Source organism: Salvelinus namaycush, chromosome 4 (assembly GCF_016432855.1).
Source record: "Salvelinus namaycush isolate Seneca chromosome 4, SaNama_1.0, whole genome shotgun sequence".
Lineage (NCBI taxonomy): Eukaryota > Metazoa > Chordata > Actinopteri > Salmoniformes > Salmonidae > Salvelinus > Salvelinus namaycush.
Window position 1 is genome coordinate 60,471,234 of NC_052310.1, and position 17,724 is coordinate 60,488,957.

At 42.4% G+C, this 17,724-nt stretch overlaps 1 long non-coding RNA gene across 2 annotated transcripts in view; it reads left to right on the plus strand.

The window, feature by feature from the left end:
• LOC120046696 overlaps positions 1-17,724 on the plus strand; it is a 38,806-nt gene that overhangs the window by 1,156 nt on the left and 19,926 nt on the right. For both annotated transcript variants that reach the window (XR_005476845.1, XR_005476846.1), the window contains exons 2-5: positions 6,205-6,292; positions 16,179-16,291; positions 16,485-16,673; positions 16,797-16,887. This is a non-coding gene — a long non-coding RNA (uncharacterized LOC120046696). The remainder of the gene's footprint in view (positions 1-6,204; positions 6,293-16,178; positions 16,292-16,484; positions 16,674-16,796; positions 16,888-17,724) is intronic.

Sequence of the window (17,724 nt, forward strand, 5' to 3'; positions counted from 1 at the left end):
AGAGATGGAGAGGGGAAAACATGTGCACAAACCGCAGTACATTTTGAGGTAATGGCATATACAACAGTGGTGTGATTTCGGGTGACACACAGGTGTGTTGCCTTGTGCATAGACAGCCATGCACAAGGCAGTCCCTCTATCTATCCTTTCCACTCACTCTATCATTCACAAGCTTTTCTGCGCTCTCTCAGTTTCTGTCTCACTGTCTCTCTCTCGTTCGCTCTCTGTTTCCCTCCCTCCTGCCAAACAACAAGGCGTCTCCCTCCCATCGGAGCGGAAGCGTACGGTTTCTTTTTTTCACTCCATAAATAAATATCAAAGGAGAACTAGTGCTGTTCCCTGCATGGAACGCTACTGTAACAGTCTGGGGATTTAGGGGTACTGTATCAGGGAGAGGGGGGCACAGCACATCTGGGCAGGGATGGGCTCTGAGAGGGAGATAGGATACAACACACACACACAGAGACGTCACATACACATACTACACCATGTGCTATCTCTGGTTGATAGGAGATAGTTTGCGCAAATGGTTTGAATGGGGCTCAAAGCAGCAGTATCCTGTGCCTAACAGCCTATCCCTCTTGCATGCACACTTACACATAAACACACACGAACATGCACACACATGTACTGGCAGCCCAAACGAGCAGCATCCAGGTGACTAATAACTGCCTCCCCCTCTTTACACACTCACACACAGAGACCGCGCTCTTCTCTCAGTGGGGGGATAGCGGGCCATGGATCGATAGCATAGCCACAGGGAGGCTAATCAATAGGCTGGATATACACTGCTGGAGAAGGAAGATCAGCTGAGACCGTTTCAAGGGCAATTTTTAGCCTGAGCCCTACCAGGCCTACAACATTCAGGCCCTACCCTACCCAGGCCCGGTTGCTTCTGCCAAATTCAAGGCCCGGCCCGAAATCAGAAATAACTTCCTCCATTAGAAAATCCATTAGATTCTCTCTGTCTGTCACTCTAAACCCCAACAAAACTCAAGAAACAGTATTATTTTCTGTGTAATAATCTGTCCTGTCTTATATTTGACGAGGTTCTTCTGACAATGTTATGATCTTAGTCAGATAAGACTGTATTGCGCAGCAGAGCACGAGCAAATGGCACATCTTCAAAATGTTAGTGATCCCTGAGCTCTGCCCGTGCACTAGTTATTGATTTTATTTTATTTTTAAAGGCCCTACCTGGCCCTAACCTAATGTTCCCTTTTTTGCGAGGCGTTGATAAACCTCCCTGGACTTTGTTGGTTGGAATCTGTTCAACTGAGGGACCTTACTGTATGTATGTAACTGTATGTGTGTGGTACAGAGATGAGGTAGTCATTTAAAAAAGAATGTTAAACACTATTATTACACACAGAGTGAGTCCATGCAATTTATTATGTGACTTGTTCATTTTTACACCTGAAGTTATTCAGGCTTTCCATAACAAAGGACTCAAGACATTTCAGCTTTTCATTTTATATTAATTTGTAAACATTTATCCACTTTTACATGATGGGGTATTGTTTGTAGGCCAGTTACACAACATCTCAATGTAATTCATTTTTTAGTTTAGGCTGTAAAAACAACAAAATGTGGAAGAAGTCAAGGGGTGTGTAGACTTTCTGAAGGCACTGTACACACACACGGAGAGACGTCCCATACACATGCTACACCACATCTCTGGTCGATGGGAGTTGGGAGTTGGTTTGAGCAAATGGTGTCAAAGCTGAAGTATCCTGTGACTAACAGCTTACCTTCCTTGCTTGCCCACTCACACAAACAGGGCTGGCCTAGCCTTTTGGGAGGGCCCTAGGTGAGATTTGTGTAGGCTATATCTCAAACGCTCTCAACCAGAGCACACCCTGGGAAAATACAGTAAAAAAGAGAGCTGAATTTCCAGGAACTCTACATTTCTACCTTCTGTCCTTTCTGAGTGTGTGTGAGTTTGAATGTGTGACTTGTCCAACCACAGTCAACTCAGCATTGAGCTCGTTTGGTCTTTCACCATGACTGACTCCAACTGTGTTCGCTCTGTTCCTGCGAAGCCAAGAGATAAGCATTTATAAAGCCTTTTGTGTAAAAACTCGTAATTAAAACTTGATCTCTCGCAGACAGGGAGCGAATGACCACGTATCTGCCCTTTGTGCGATTGCACACACACACAGCAACGCAATACACACAGACACACTCGAATTACACACAAACACACCAAAGAGTCTCTAATTCAGGCTTATATGAAAGCATTTTGTGACCCCCCCCCGTGTGGGCGAGCTGGGATGGGGTGAAAAAAAAAACATAAATCGAATTACTTTATGTGAAGTGGCTGAATAATGTTGTATAATAAGAGCAAAATTGGAAAACAGGGCTGCGTTGGCTTGCGTTGAACAGTGCCCTGTGAGACTATCACGGAGGTCTTTAATGTGGGAATCTGCAAAGAGATGGAGAGAGAGGTAGCTTTAGTGTGAGATCAGTCTAAACAACTCACCTCCAAGCCAAGCAGCTACACTTAAAAGACACACACACACACACACACACAGTTCTCTAAAGCCCAGCTTTATAGCCACTGTCTGGCAGTTTCCACATTTGCAAGCTTTCTGCATTGTTGGTGTGGAACTGTACAGATATCAGTGGCAGGCTTTCACACAACAAACACACACACACACACACTTGCACTTCCGCACACACGCGTGTTGACTCCTGTTTCTGAATGGTCCCCTCATCAGCTCTGTGCGTCTGTGTGTACAAAGAGTGTGTGTGTGTGTGTGTGTGTGTGTGTGTGTGTGTGTGTGTGTGTGTGTGTGTGTGTGTGTGTGTGTGTGTGTGTGTGTGTGTGTGTGTGTGTGTGTGTGTGTGTGTGTGTGACTGTCAGATTAATTTAGCTCTGGAAGAAACACTTCTGTGTGGCAGCTTAGGATCTTCCCTCTGTGACAAAACCTCTTAGAGAAGCTGTGTGTGTGTGTGTGTGTGTGTGTGTGTGTGTGTGTGTGTGTGTGTGTGTGTGTGTGTGTGTGTGTGTGTGTGTGTGTGTGTGTGTGTGTGTGTGTGTGTGTGTGTGTGTGTGTGTGTGTGTGTGTTGAGCCTGTCAGAGACTGTTAAAGTCTGTCAGGCTGCAGCAGTTCTGAACCATTCACCACAGTAATGCTCCGTCACCCCCAAACGCCACCACACACATACATGAAACAACCAACACTCCCAGCCCAGAGAAACATTGCAGATGCCCTGGGCTTGATGAATAATGCTTGTGTTGTGGTTCAGGTGTGTTCCAGAACAGGTTTCTAGTCAGTCCATGATTAGGAGAGCTGTTTTGTGTTTCGACTTAAGCCTCAATGTTATGTACAGTGTTGCTATGGAGCTGTGTGTACTACTTTTGATGGAGATGTATTTTTCCTTACATTGATGCTTCAGTGTCGGTCCTCTCCTATTTCATAATGCCCTTCGTTGTCTTTTAGTTTTACTAAAGAAGCATTTTAAAGTCGTAAAGTCTCTCACTCTCTCTTTCTCTCCGTCTCTCCTTCATTCCGGGGCTGTCTTGACACACAACTCCAGACAGTGGCAGCTTTATCAATCTCTTTTGTAGTGTTAATAAGGCAGCTGTCGGGCTGGCTGGTGACATCTCTGTGTGACAGTCAGCTAGTGGGGCCAGACTCACAGAACTGTTTGTTTTTCTCCAGCTTAGGCTTTTTTCCCCAAGATGAGTTGCACAGCATCAGGGAACTGTGTATGTGTATGGCTTCTTCCTCCCTGTTGGTCTCTGTGATGTTAGTGTGTAGGGTTCGGTAGACTTGGTTGGTTTGTTTAAGCCCTATAGTGCATGAAGGATTGCTGGTCTTTGCGGGCTGTAGTAGGCTATATTGATTTGTGATGGTATTTTTTGGGGTTGGGTTTCAATGCCGATACTGATACCGATTATTGGAGGACCAAAAAAAGCTGATACCGATTAATCGGCGGATTTTTATATATATATTTGTAATAATGACAATTACAACAATACTGAATGAACAATGAACACTTTTATTTTAACTTAATATAATACATCAATAAAATCAATTTAGTCTGAAATAAATAATGAAACATGTTCAATTTGGTTTAAATAATGCAAAAACAAAGTGTTGGAGAAGAAAGTGCAATATGTGCCATGTAAAAAAAAAAGCTAACGTTTAAGTTCCTTGCTCAGAACATGAGAACATATGAAAGCTGGTGGTTCCTTCAAACATGAGTCTTCAATTTTCCCAGGTAAGAAGTTTTAGGTTGTAGTTATTATAGGACTATTTCTCTCTATACCATTTGTATTTCATGTACCTTTGACTATTGGATGTTCTAATAGGTACTTTAGTATTGCCAGCCTAATCTCGGGAGTTGATAGGCTTGAAGTCATAAACAGCGCTGTGCTTCAAGCATTGCGAAGAGCTGCTGGCAAACGCAGTAAAGTGCTGTTTGAATGAATGCTTACGAGCCTGCTGCTGTCTACCACCGCTCAGTCAGACTGCTCTATCAAATCATAGACTTAATTATAATATAATAACACACAGAAATACGAGCCTTAGGTCATTAATATGGTCAAATCCGTAAACTATAATTTCGAAAACAAAACGTTTTCTCTAACGGGTGGCATCCATAAGTCTAAATATTGCTGTTACATTGCACAACCTTCAATGTTATGTCATTATTACGTAAAATTCTGTTAAATTAGTTCGCAACAAGCCAGGCGGCCCAAACTGTTGCATATACCCTGACTCTGCATGCAATGAACGCAAGAGAAGTGACAAAATTTCCATAGTTTAATATTGCCTGCTAACATGAATTTCTTTTAACTAAATATGCAGGTTTAAAAATATATACTTCTGTGTATTGATTTTAAGAAAGGTATTGATGTTTATGGTTAGGTACACATTGGTGCAATGACTGTGCTTTTTCGCGAATGCGCTTGTTAAATCACCCGTTTGGCGAAGTAGGCTGTGATTCAATGATAAATTAACAGGCACTTCATCGATTATATGCAACGCAGGACAAGCTAGATTAACTAGTAATATCATCAACCATGTGTAGTTAACTAGTGATTATGTTAATATTGATTGTTTTTCATAAGATACGTTTAATGCTAGCTAGCACCTTACCATGGCTCCTTGCTGCACTCGCATAACAGGTAGTCAGCCTGCCATGCAGTCTCCTCATGGAGTGCAATGTAATCGGCCATGATCGGTGTCCAAAAATTAGCGATTGTTATGAAAACTTGAAATCGGCCCTAAATAATCGGCCATTCCGATTAATCGGTCGACCTCTGGTTGGGTTAGTTTGTGCTGATCTTCGCAGCATTTCAGCCTCGTCTGCTTTTTATGTGGGTGTTTAGACTACTTTGTGAGGGCCGTTTAGGCTACTTTGTGAGGGCCGTTTAGGCTACTTTGTGAGGGCCGTTTAGGCTACTTTGTGTGGGCCGTTTAGGCTACTTTGTGTGGGCCGTTTAGGCTACTTTGTGTGGGCCGTTTAGGCTACTTTGTGTTGGTGTTTAGGCTACTTTGTGTGGGCGTTTACAGCTTTCAACTGTCCTCTACTTGGTATGCAGTTCTGTGCTGCTCTGCTGTTGATGTAAAGGTGATGGTAATGGACATGGAAGGCAGTGTGCAGCTGGTGTTCCTTCCCAGCAGGATGGTGACAGATTAGAATTCTCACTTTGTTTGCCCGGTGTTGCTGAAGATGTATTGATCTCTGGGCTCACATCAGATTAGGTTTCCACTGTCAACAACAAATAGGCCTAGCCTGACAACCAAATTGCCAATCACAAACTAGAGACAGTTCTTACATCCAATCACAATTTAGAGCCAGCCCTGATAACCAGTCATTAAAGCTAGAGCCAGTCCTTACATCCAATCACAATCTAGAGCCAGCCGTGAAATCTGGTCACCAACTAGTCAGCGATGATGGCCAATTACAATCAGTTAGTCCCGATTCCTAGAGATGTAAACCGTTTATGTAAGAGGGCATATGCCAATGTGTGTCTGTGTTTCAGAATGACTACTGTGTAGCTCAACTGTGTAACCATAACTGTGTGCCTGATGAACACGGAATGGTGCACAGTAATTCTGCTCAACCCTTTACAACAATATACAACTGTCCAACCATATGGAATCCTGTAAATGTGTTTCTTAGCGCTGTGTTCTACATATCTTTGATTGTGTGCTGACTCAGCTCTCTCTTTGCTCTTCCTTCCAGTCTTCACCGAAGAAGGTGGAGCTTCAGACAGAATCCAAAGTCAGTCCCAAGAGGAGCCCCGAGTCAGCCATCAACCTTCTAGGCCTGGGTAAGGCATGACCAACATATCCAAGATCCTAGAAATGGATACTCCAAATGCCCGACTCACTCTCTCACTCTGTCTGTCTGTCTCTGTCTTTCTCTCTCTCTGGAATTTGAGGTTATGGTAATTTGGCGCATATCAGACTCAAAAAAAACACGTGGCTTTTCTGCTACTTTACTCTTACCATAACACTTCATTATTGTCAGTAGCATACACTTTTCTTTTACATGGATATGCTTCTTAAGGAAACCTATTTCAAACAAGACATTACACTTCACTTATTTCATATTACTCATAACTATTAATCCACAAATGAAGAAATGCCAGGTTGGAGAGGATCTATCGCATTTTTTCGGATTGACACAACATTAGCGCTTATCGAGGTCAAAATAAAGATATATGCCTCCCTTGACCTTGTCTGTTGATTTGTGCGTCCTATTTCGACGCACAAATCAATTCACATGAAGTCGTTTTTTTTCTGTTTTTTTCCCAGAAATATTAGCAAAACGTCACAAACGCTGCTGCGTTCATCGATGGCAATTGCATTGGTATGGTGTCAAATCCGATTCAAAAGTCGAATGGGCGCAAGATGGCGCTAGCGAACAAGATGAAACATCATTGAGTGAGAGCAGGTCCCGCGAGCGCAGGCCAGCGTGGTGCACACAAATTAAACTTGAGAGCTTGCGAGTGTAGCTTTGAGCGAGCAGAACTGCATTTCCGCATGCAGTAAATTACTTACTACATCTCAAAAATGACTGCACTCTCACAAATACACCACGTCCTGACTCCCTCTCACACCAATTTTCCAGTTCGCTCTCCAAAATCCATTTTGCTCTCACAACCGCTTACTATAATTTTATAACAAGGGGAAATTCTAGCTAAAGAACATTGTAGCAGTCTTCTGAAATGCAATTGGTCAGGTCTTTGGACAAATCACAGCTTGACAGCCCCAAAACCAGATTTTTGACCATAGAGATGAAAGGTAAATGATGGCTGACAATAATAAACAGGTAAGTTCTATAGTTTTTTAGGAGATAAACTAGCTAACCAATTAGCCAGCTAGTCAACTATGACTTCAATTTCAATCCTGAAATAAGTAGTTATTTGTTCTTCTGTTATTAAAGCAGGCTTTTGGTGAGACAAGCTAGGTTAATGTCAGCTAGCTACAGTTGAAGTCGGAAGCTTACATACACCTTAGCCAAATACATTTAAACTCAGTTTTTCACAATTCCTGACATTTAATCCTAGTAAAAATTCCCTGTTTTAGGTCAGTTAGGATCACCACTTTATTTTAATAATGTGAAATTTCAGAATAATAGTATAGAGAATGATTTATTTCAGCTTTTATTTCTTTCATCACATTCCCAGTGGGTCAGAATTAGTATTTGGTAGCATTGCCTTAAAATTGTTTAACTTGGGTCAAACGTTTCGGGTAGCCTTCCACAAGCTTCCCACAATAAGTTTGGTGAATTTTGGCCCATTCCTCCAGACAGAGCTGGTGTAACTGAGTCAGGTTTGTAGGCCTCCTTGCTTGCACACACTTTTTTAGTTCTGTCCACACATTTTGTATAGGATTGAGGTCAGGGCTTTGTGATGGCCACTCCAATACCTTGACTTTGTTGTCCTTAAGCCGTTTTGCCACAACTTTGGAAGTATGCTTGTGGTCATTGTCCATTTGGAAGACCCATTTGCGACCAAGCTTTAACTTCCTGACTGATGTCTTGAGATGTTGCTTCAATATATCCACATAATTTTCCTCCCTCATGATACCATCTATTTTGTGAAGTGCACCAGTCCCTCCTGCAGCAAAGCATCCCCACAACATGATGCTGCCACCCCCGTGCTTCACTGTTGGGATGGTGTTCTCCGGCTTGCAAGCCTCCTCCTTTTTCCTACAAACATAATGATGGTCATTTTGGCCAAACAGTTCTATTTTTGTTTCATCAGACCAGAGGACATTTCTCCAAAAAGTACACTCTTTGTCCCCATGTGCAGTTGCAAACCATAGTCTGGCTTTTTTATGGCGGTTTTGGAGCAGTGGCTTCTTCCTTGCTGAGCTGCCTTTCAGGTTATGTCGATATACAGTTGATGTCGGAAGTTTACATACACTTAGGTTGGAGTCATTAAAAATCATTTTTCAACCACTCCACAAATTTCTTGTTAACAAGCTATAGTTTTGGCAAGTTGTTTAGGATATCTACTGTGTGCATGACACAAGTAATTTTTCCAACAATTGTTTACAGACAGATTATTTCACTTATAATTCACTGTATCACAATTCCAGTGGGTCAGAAGTTTACATACACTAAGTTGACTGTGCCTTTAAACAGCTTGGAAAATTCCAGAAAATTATGTCTTGGCTTTAGAAGCTTCTGTTAGGCTAATTGACGTAATTTGAGTCAATTGGAAGTGTACCTGTGGATGTTTTTCAAGGCCTACCTTCAAACTCAGTGCCTCTTTGCTTGACATCATGGGTAAATCAAAAGAAATCAGCCAAGACCTCAGAAAAAAATTGTGGACCTCCACAAGTAGCCGTCAAACAATAGTACGCAAGTATAAACACCATGGGACCACGTAGCCGTCACACCGCTCAGGAAGAAGACGCGTTCTCTCTCCTAGAGATTAACGTACTTTGGTCCGAAAAGTGCAAATCAATCCCAGAACAACAGCAAAGGACCTTGTGAAGATGCTAGAGGAAAGAGGTACAAAACTGTCTATATACACAGTAAAACGATAATGACTTCAAACCATTTCTCTTGCTCCATCCCTCTTTCCATGCAGTCCACTGTTACTAGTATGTGGTGGTGAAGTTGTTCTCTGCTCAGCTGACAGAGACGGGTGATACAGAATTCCTTAATGTCTCCTCTATGCACAGCACTCTTGGGACTGCCTGTAGGTAACCATGACATCCACCAATCACCCCCGTAACGTAATCATTAGTGGTACTGAGAGTTCCTCTCATTTCTTTGATGCTGTATGAAGGCAGTGTGCATAGGACATTTGTCACATCGAGAGGATGATGACCAGCTGCTAACTGCTAACTTTATTGGTTAGAAAGATGGTTCAATACTGATTTTTTGTTATAGTTATTAAAACTTCTTAGGGCTGCAATCCTGTTAACGGGATCAATATGACAACAGCCAGTGAAAGTGCAGGGCGCCAAATTCAAACAGAAATCTCATAATTAAATTTCCTCAAACATACAACTATCTTATACCATTTTAAAGGTACTCTTGTTGTTAATCCCACCACAGTGTCCGATTTTAAAAAGGCTTTACAGCGAAAGCACCGCCAAATCACAGAAAAACACAGCCATTTTTCCAGCCAAAGACAGGAGTCACAAAAAGCAGAAATAGAGATAAAATTAACCTTTGATGATCTTCATCAGATGACACTCATAGGACTTCATGTTACACAATACATGAATGTTCTGTTCGGTAAAGTTCATATTTATATAAAAAAATCGCAGTATACATTGGCACGTTATGTTCAGTAGTTCCAAAAACATCCAGTGATTTTGCAGAGCCACATCAATTTCCAGAAATACTCATAACAAACGTTGATCAAAGATCAAGTGTTATACATAGAATTTTAGATCCACTTCTCCTTCATGCAACCGCTGTGTCAGATTTCAAAAAAGCAAAAACCATGCAATAATCTGAGGTCGGCGCTCAGAGCCCAATCAAGCCATACAGGTACCCGCCATATTGTGCAGTCAACAGAAGTCAGAAATAACATTATAAATATTCACTTAACTTTGATGATCTTCATCAGAATGCACTCCCAGGAATCCCACTTCCACAATAAATGTTTGATTTGTTCGGTAATGTCCATCATTTATGTCCAAATAGCTACTTTTGTCACGAAGCGCGTTCACTAAAAGCAGACGAAATGTCAAAAAGTTCCGTAACAGTCAGTAGAAACATGTAAAACAATGTATTGAATCAATCGTTAGGATGTTTTTAACATAAATCTTCAATAATGTTCCAACTGGAGAATTCCTTTGTCTTCAGAAATGCGATAGAACAGAGCTTGCTCTCACATGAACACGCATGGTCAGCGCATGTTCAGCTCATGATAGACCTTACTCAATCCCCTCTCCTTTGGCCCCACTTCACAGTAGAAGCATCAGACAAGGTTCTAAAGACTGTTGACATCTAGTGGAAGCCGTAGGAAGTGCAAAATGACCCATATCCCACTGTGTATTCGATAGGCGATGAGTTGAAAACCTACAAATCTCAGATTTCCCACTTCCTGGTTGGATTTTTTTCTCAGGTTTTTGCCTGCCATATGAGCTCTGTTATACTCACAGACATCATTCAAACAGTTTTCGGAACTTCAGAGTGTTTTCTATCCAAATAGACTGATAATATGCATATATTAGCAACTGGGACTGAGGAGCAGGCAGTTTACTCTGGGCACCTCTGGGCACTTTTTCATCCAAGCTACTCAATACTGCCCCTGCAGCCATAAGAAGTTAACCACGTTTCCATCCCCAGTTTTTATGCGAGTAAAGTCATACCGTATAAAAAATTTATGACAGCTGTGATGGAAACAGGAAGTTTCGTTACAATTTTATAAATGCAGACAGATAATTTGTTTGTTCTACATGGTAGGATCTTTTTGTGTCGGTAAAATGAGTTATGCGAGAAATGGCAGCGGAAACACCTTTATACTCAAATGTTGATATAATAACTAGTGATGCACCGATATGACATTTTTGGCCGATACCGATGTCCAATATTTTCCTTGCCAAAAAAAAACTGTACTGATTACCGATATCAGTCACTATCTTTATCAAAAAGTGCATCGATGACGTCGTATCCACAGTGACTGTACGTACATACCCCAACCAGAAGCCATGGATTACAGGCAACATTCGCACTGAGCTAAAGGTAGAGCTGCCGCTTTCAAGGAGCGGGACTCTAACCCGGAAGCTTATAGGAAATCCCGCGATGCCCTCCGATGAACCATCAAACAGGCAAAGCGCCAATACAGGACAAAGATTGAATCGTACTACACCGGCTCCGATGCTCGTCGGATGTGCCAGGGCTTGTAAACTATTACAGACTACAAAGGGCCGAGAACTACCCAGTGACACGAGCCTACTAGACGAGCTAAATAACTTCTATGCTCGGGTCGAGGCAAGTAACACTGAAACATGCATGAGAGCATCAACTGTTCCGGATGACTGTGTGATCACGCTCTCCGCAGCCGATGTGAGTAAGACCTTAAAACTTAAGACTTTAAAATGTTTACACATTCACAAGGCCGCTAAGCCAGACAGATTACCAGGGCGTGTACTCCGAGCATGCACTGACCAACTGGCAAGTGTCTTCACTGACATTTTCAGCCTCTCCCTGTCCGAGTCTGTAATACCAACATGTTAAAAGCAGACCACCATAGTCCCTGTGCCCAAGAACACTAAGGTAACCTGCCTAAATGACTACCGACCTGTAGCACTCACGTCTGTAGACATGAAATTATTTGAAAGGCTGGTCATGGCTCACATCAACACCATTTTCCCAAAAACACTAGACCCACTCCAATTTGCATACCACACCAACAGATTCACAGATGATGCAATCCCTATTGCACTCCACACTGCCCTTTCCCACCTGGACAAAAGGAACACCTATGTGAGAATGCTATTCATTGACAACAGCTCAGCGTTTAACACCATAGTGCCCTCAAAACTCATCACTAAGCTAAGGACCCTGGGACTAAACAGCTCCCTCTGCAACTGGATCCTAGACAACCTGACGGGCTGGCCCCAGGTGGTAAGGGTAGGTAACAATACATCCGCCACGCTGAATCTCAACACAGGGGCCCCTCAGGGGTGCGTGCTCAGTCCCCTCCTGTACTCCCTGTTCACTCATGACTGCACGACCAGCCATAACTCCAACACCATCATTAAGTTTGCTGATGACGCAACAGTGGTAGGCCTGATCACTGACAACAATGAGACAGCCTATAGGGAGGAGGTCAGAGACCTGACCATGTGGTGCAAGGACAACAACCTCTCCCTCAACGTGATCAAGACAAAAGAGATGATTGTGGACTACAGGAAAAAGAGGACCGAGCACGCCCCCAATTTCATTGACGGGGCTGTAGTGGAGCAGGTTGAGAGCAATTTCCTTGGCGTCCACATCAACAACAAACTAACATGGTCCAAGCACACCAAGACAGTCGTGAAGAGGGCACGACAAAACCTATTACCCCTCAGGAGACTGAAAAGATTTGGCATGGGTCCTCAGATCCTCAAAAGATTTTACAGCTAAACCATCGAGAGCATTCTGGTGGGTTGCATCACTGCCTGGTATGGCAACTCTATACCAGACCTCTATACCAGGCCGTGTCAGAGGAAGGCCCTAGAAATCGTCAGACTCCAGCCAACCTAGTCATAGACTGTTCTCTCTGCTACCGCACGGCAAGCGGTACCGGAGCGCCAAGTCTAGGTCCAAGAGGCTTCTAAACAGCTTCTACCCCCAAGCCTTAAGACTCCTGGACAGCTAATCAAATGACTACCCAGACTATTTGCACCCCCCCCCCCCCCCCCACGCTAATACTACTCTCTGTTATTATCCACTTTAACAACCATACCTGCATGTACATAATTATCTCAATTACCTCGACACTGGTGCCCCCGCAGATTGACACATTGACTCTGTACCAGTACCCTCTGTATATAGCCCCGCTATTGTTATTCACTGCTGCTCTTTAATTATTTGTTTTTCTTATCTCTTACTTTTTTCTTAATTTAATTTTTTGGGGTATTTTCTTAACTGCATTGTTGGTTAAGGGCTTGTAAGGAAGCATTTCACTGTAAGGTCTACACCTTGTGATTGATTCATTTGGGTATTAAACGTTTTTGCGGGCTTTTCAGCATTCTAGTACAGTTAAATAGTTAACACACACACATGGACGCAGCGGTCTAAGGCACTACATCTCAGTGCAAGAGGCATCACTACCGTCCCTGGTTCGAATCTAGGCTGTATCACGTCCGGCCGTGATTGGGAGTCCCATAGGGCAGCGCACAATTGGCCCAGCATCGTCCGGGCCGTCATTGTAAATAAGAATTTGTTTTTAACTGACTTCCCTAGTTAAATAAAGGTTACACACGCATACACTGACCATTTTGTTGGCATTTACGTATATCCCCATTACCAGTAAAACATAATCAAAACCTATTTCTTTCACTGACACGCTGTGCTGTTTTGTTGTTCATTTGTCATTTCATTCTCAACCAGGATTTCCAAGGAACGCTGTTTGGGTCTTTGCGTGTCAAAAAAGATACACGTCAAATAACACTATTTGATGTGTCAAATAAGCTTGTTGACCAATCAGGACCTGAATATGACTGCACGTCACATAATAATTTAACGCGTTCATACATTTTTTACGTAGTTATTACACATTGATTACACTGTCACTCATATTTCATATGTCACAACAATTAATCGATACGTATGATATGATGCTGGTAAGGTTGTCTTGCGTACCTACAGTGCTGGTCATAAAAAAAATTAGCTAGCTAGCTCATGGATGCGAACAATGTTTTTCCCAAAAACATAGCAAAACAACATCATCTAGGTGTCATCATCTAAAATAACCCTAATTTATAAAACAGTTCTTATTTCATGAATGGTGGTTGGACCCATCTATGTCAAGCTAGCCACAATAGTTGACTTTGCGGTTAGCCTTTAAAATAAAAGTATGGCATAATTCTACTATTTGTATTCATTTGTAACATTGTCAATTACATACTTTTATTTTGAAGGCAAACCGCAAATTACACTATTGTGCCTAATCCTTATTGTGGCTAGCTTCACAACACAACCCGGTCGAGCCTCACTAGCCAGATGAAGCTAGCTGGCTGCTTATAACGTTAGCTTTGGGCAAAAGGGTTAAGTAGCTGGCTAGCTATTTATTTTCATGAATTTCAATAGGCGAACAACAAGTCGCAACCTAGCTAATACTTACTCACAAAGATTCCCAAATCATTGCTAACAATAATGAAAATGACTGCAGTTTCTACTGGTCATTGTTTTCAGGCTGGTTGTATTGGTGCTAGCTAGCTACCCCAGAAGATGCGTTCGAACAAATTATGTTTTATTACCAACGCGGTATTGTAAACACATTGTTCGTGGCCGGTGTTTGCTTGTATGCAGACTTTTTTGTAGAGCTTTGACAGTGCTACTGTATCTTTTCTGATGAGCAAAGAACCAACTGGCATTCCGTAGTATGTATATCGTGAAGCAGTGACGCTATTACTGTGTAACTCCGGTAGGGCCACATCCGAAAAATAGCGCGCTTGGTAGTGTGTACCGGTGCTCGACCAGTTGGCGAAAGCCAACATCACCCACGACAGAGAACTGTTGATTGTCAGTGGCAATGAATTCCATTATCTTGGCTTTAATGGATTTTGTCTTTGAGTTGTCTCGCTGAAAATGACTGTTCGATCCACACAGCTGACATTGTGGGCTAGGTTAGGAATGCTGTGTTGCACTAGCTGTGCAAAATTTTACATGGCATCATTACGTCATGTACCTACGTTATATAGGTATGCACGATAGCTTTGACATCGGTTTTTAACATCGCCGTTAAACTAGACATCGGGCTGATACCGATGTTGCCATTTTTAGCTATTATCTGCCGATTCCGATACGTTCACCGATATATCATGCATCCCTATTAATAACTATCATATCGAAGTAAACTTGGAGTCACGCAACGAAATTGTGTGTGGTCCTCCCACTATGACTCTGGAACCCATGCAGTTTATTAAACTACAGATGAAATAAGTTATGATGAACTTCACAGGGTGGTGAAAGTGCAAGGTATGAGCTTGATGCTCCTTTCCAATAAGTGTCCAATAAATTATTCTGGTGACGTGATGATCGATGCTTGACTGCCGTTTGACAATAAAAAATATTCTCGCTCTTACCCATTATAATCTCATCATGTAGACTAACCTACCTGCAGAGCGCACGTGCCAAGTCCGGACAAGGCACATTTTCTATTTAAAGCAGCAGCTTATAACAAAACTATCGGTAGTATTGAAAATACGATGGAAACACATTGAACATTAGATTTTTATTCCACGGTAATTGAGTAGTGCTGAGACTGTCACGACTTCTACCGAAGTCGATGCCTCTCCTTGTTCGGGCGGTGTTCGGCGGTCGACGTCGCCGGTCTTCTAGCCATCGCCGATCCATTTTTCATTTTCCATTTGTTTTGTCTCGTTTTCCCACACACCTGGTTCTCATTTCCCTCCTTATGTGTTGTGTATTTAACCCTCTGTTTGCCCCATGTCTTTGTGTGGTATTGTTTATCTGTTTTCATGTATGCGCACGTTAGGCTGGTTGCGCTGGGTTATGTTCAACCCGTATTTGTATTTCGTGTTCGTTTGTGCCGTGTGCTTTTGGTTCGCCAAATAAAAGGCTCCGTTTTGCTACCAACTATCTGCTCTCCTGCGCCTGACTTCCTACAGCCCTTCACGCATACCTTGACAGAGACTCAAATTTTTCAATTTAAAAGATATGTCAAAGAAACCAATGATTGCAAATTGTTAAAAGTAGTCATTGTGCATAGAGTTATATGTTTTGTTTCACTTTGACATCATTGGTTTTTGTTTGACATACATTTTATAGTGAAAAATCTGACTCAGTGGAATTGCCCGAAAGCTCAGCTCAGTCCTGTCCCACATCATGTGTTTTTTACTCATTTGGCTAAATGATTATCCATAGTTGCCTCTTTTGACACAGCCACGGCAGTCTTAAACTTGATTGTTACCTTGAATGTAACATTAAGATACTAAAACATTTCAACTCCAAATGAACTCTTGTCTGTGACACTTCCAGACATCTTATTTTCCTCTCTCTCACTCCAGTTGTTTTCAGGAGACAGGTCAGTGTGTATTGAGAGAACACGTTTAATCAGGTGGAGTCAGGCTTCTACTTCATCGCCCTGGACCACTACACCAACGAGGCCGAGGATGGACCAGTTAGTCACCAACTCATCTTATGCCTTACACAACTCAGCACATATGTGTCGCTCCACCTTCCTCAAACTCAAGTGCCCTACTTTTGTTTACCTTTTTACCAATGTCTATGGATTGTACAAGGATTTTAAGTTGGGACTTTGACTACATTCTAAATCTAATTCCAGCTCCTGTATCCTTCTGCCCTGTCTATAGATTATGCTGATGCCCCACTGTAAGAACTTGTAGATATTCACTGGTTCTGAGGGAGGTGACGTGGCCACAAACAGTCCCCGGGACACCTTCCAGTGCTACCGCTGTCTGGACAACAGCCAGAGGGTGGTCAAGACATCTGCTGAGACTTCGTCTTTCGTGTGTCAGCTCTGCTGCACCTGGGAGCTAAAGGTATGGCACCGCACTCCCAACAGTCATGTATGCTTGAACATACTTATATGCTCATTTAAGTGTTTCTTAAAGTGGAAATCAGTAGTTGAACAATAACAAAGCCTCCTCCCCGCCCCTGTTTAGGTAAAAAGCTGAGGGATGGGGCTGGAGACACTCCAATTCATAGACAGTGCTATAGATGCAACGACTGACCATCGCACCTCCTTCTAAAATGGTGAGGAGTTAAGCAGAGATGAATTGGGACAGAGCTCATGTCATTGTTTTAGGTGGGAACTTATGTTGAATGGTACATTTACTCTGTTTGCACTTTATCTTTGTTCTACTTGTACTCTTTCCACAGATGGCTCTGGCTTTCTGATAACATCTGATCTGCTGAGACTCCTTATGGTGTCTGCTATGACTGTCTGCTTTTGTTTTACAGACAAACTTTGATGGCTAACAAGTAATAAGCTAGCTAACTTTAGCGGGTAGATTACACTCAACTCACGGTATAAATAGTATACCCATTAGAACTTATTTCCGAATTAATTTGGCTAAACTGCTGGGTTTCCTGAGTCGTCCGGTGCTTACTATTCGAACCGGGTAGCTAGCTAAACAGATGGCTCTGCAGTGCATCACAAACAGAAGGCTAGTAATAGCCCATCACAACACTGGACTGGCCAATGTCAGGAATTTGTTAGTTCGTTCACTCCAGTCTAAGTGATCAATCTAAGGTTTCTAGACACGTACACATCTTTAAGCCCGCCCCCATCAGCCTGAAATCCAAACCCAAAGGTGCCAAGACATGAGAGAGAGAGAAATTTGAGAAATTGAGAGTGAAAACTTGACAATGACAAGTGACTATTGTTGGTGGACAATTTAATGCATTCAAATATTTGTTTTACATGTTTGAATCACGTTTCTTTGCTTACAGTTATATATGTACTGTTTAAGAAATGTTTATTTTTGATCTGTGACAATGATGTTCTGCTCACTCAGTCACACTTGCAAGCTTAAGTTTAATTTGTGCTCTCGACTGGCCTGGGCACTCGCGGGACCCATCCTCTGCTCG